Consider the following 2750-nt stretch of genomic DNA (forward strand, 5'->3'; position numbering starts at 1 on the left):
TAGACACATACATTACAGAGATCACAAGAATTAACTCAAAATGGATCAAATACCTAAATGTAAATGCAAAACTATAAAGCTGCTAGAAGTTAACACAGAAAATCTAGATGACCTTGGGTTTGGCAATGACTTTTTAGCTACAGCACCAAGGGTATAATCCATAAAAAAATAATTGATAAACTAGATTTTATTAAAATTTAAAACAACTGCTCTGTGAAAGACATTTCGAGATTATGAAAAGACAAACCACAGACTGGGAGAAAATATTTGCAAAATACATATCTGATAAAGAGCTATTATTCAAAATATACAAAGAACTCTTAAAACTCAACAATAAATAAACAATGCAATAAAAAAAAGGTCAAAAAAGCTGAACTGGTGTCTCACCAAAGAAGATATACAGATGGCAAATAAACACATGAAAAGATCCTCAAGGTCATATACCCTTAAGAAATTACAAATTAAAAGAACAATGAGGTACCACTACACACCTATTAGAATGGCAAAAATCCAAAACACTGATATTTTCAATGTTTTTGGAACAAAAATATGGAACAGCAGGAGCTCTCATTCATTGCTGGTGGCAGTACAAATGGTACAGGCACTTGGGAAGACAGCATGGCGGTTTCTTACAAAACTTATAAACGTACTCTTTCCATACGATAAAGCAATTGTGCTCCTTGGTATTTTACTCAGAGACATTTAAAACTTATGTCCGCACAAAAACCCACACATGGTTGTTTATTGCAGGGAGAACACTTTTTAATTTTTAGGAAACCCTGTTGTGTGGATGGTTGTTGGAGGCAGCAACTTAGATCTTTCTGAAATATGAAGAAAATATTTTACAGTCAAAATCTTAGCTTCATCTTTAGAGCATGTTTTCCTGACAGTGCCTCAATTTGTTTTTTGCCCGAATTCATTTTTTACTTAGCATCATTTGCCCTTTTTTTTTAGAAATTGACAACTTTCAACCCAAACAATTCCTGGATCCTTTATATTTAACAGTCTTTTCTTTAGCTCATCTCTCTCCTGTTGCATTTTACTATAAACGGCAAAAAAAAGAGAGGCAAAACCTCCAACATTATACCTGGAAATATCCTTAGTTAAACCACCCAATTCATAGGTACATTTTCTTCTTTCCATGTTACAGTAGGTGTCAGTGTTACTAAATTTTCTGCCGCTCTTTTAAAAAAGATTTGCTTTCTTCCAGTTTCCAACACCATTTTTATCACTTTCTTTTAAATCTTCACCAAAGCAGCTGACTTAAAGGCCACATTTATGACTCTAGCTTTGGAAATTTCACATTGTCACTTCTTTGGTGTTATTAGAATATAATATTGAATAATTTCTCCTGCTGGGGCCCCCCAAAGTTCAATGCCATGTCCGTTCTGTTTTTATCTTTTCTTACTAGATGCTTTCGTCTAGTTCCATCGTTTAAAAAATGTAGCTAAGCTGACAACTCTTAAGTTTTTATCTGTGACTGCTACAGAGGCTCTTGACTCCCTACACTAAAGGTTCCTTACGATGGAGGAAAAGAAAAAGCCCTAATTAGTTTCTCAGGTTTCTGGTAATCACAGCTGAATGCATTTCTATTTAAATATTGATTATATCATGTTATATATCTCTACTTATGTTTTCTATTTAGGATCATACTTTACCTTACCCTTTCAAAACTTTTAAATATTTTTGTAATTCCTAGTGAGACACTTATTAAGCATATGCTGTGTTTAACATTATGCCACATATTTGAGAAAGAATGGTAAACAAGAAAGATATGGTACCTATTCTCACAAAGCTTATTGTCTGGAAAGGAGAACGTCCATTGGAAGAGACATTATTACCAATGAGATGAATATTATAGGGGACTTAACCTTGTCTCAGAAGGGGGAATGAGGCAGCAAACACTAGAGTAATGGAAATAATGAGGTAGTCAGATGTTTGCACTATGTTGAATGAGGATAGATTTAGGAGAAGATATTATTCATCCAAATATCGTAAATCCCACCAGTAATACAATCAGGGAAGTCCAACAGATTTAATTACATTAAATACAGGATCACATTGTTTAAAGGTCAATGAAATGAGCAAAGCAAACTGCAAGATTTGCTGAGATTTCCTAGGGTTGGCTGTGTAGGCCCAAACTATCTCTTCCCTACTGTAGTTTGGAGCCTCCTGGTGGCAGTTGCCCTGCTGGAGCTTAATATTGATGGGGAGAAATCTGGACCCTGTCCTTTCCATTCTCCTTGAACTGGATCATAACATCTTACATCTCTCATTAGTTAATGAGCTAAATAAAATATTTGCTATGTATTTGCTTAATTTTTGTATGAGTTATGATTTTATCTCTTTAAAACATAACTACTTAGTACTAACATCCCCTCAAAAAAGCTTGTCATATTGCACAAATGCTGAGAACTTGTGGGTGGCAAGAGGCTGAGGGTCTGTGACTGGAAGGTAGAATACTCAGGAATTCATGGCCCAAGGACGTGGCAGGAACCACAGATAGCAACGGTGCATGTTACACACACACCAATGCAAGGCAGGACCTGCTACACCTGGGCGGAAGCCAGTGTCCATTCCTCAGACTCCAGGTGGGACAAGCCTGGAATCCTTGGGAGTCTCAGAGATAGCCCATACTTCTTTCCAACACCATGATATCCACGAGCTTCTTCCTGTACCCAGATGACTCAAGCAAGAAGGAGAAAATGGAAAGAGAACAATTTCCCAGAGAAAATTGAGTTAAGCATCAA

Source organism: Pteropus vampyrus, unplaced genomic scaffold (assembly GCF_000151845.1).
Source record: "Pteropus vampyrus isolate Shadow unplaced genomic scaffold, Pvam_2.0 Scaffold103, whole genome shotgun sequence".
Classification (NCBI taxonomy): Eukaryota; Metazoa; Chordata; class Mammalia; order Chiroptera; family Pteropodidae; genus Pteropus; species Pteropus vampyrus.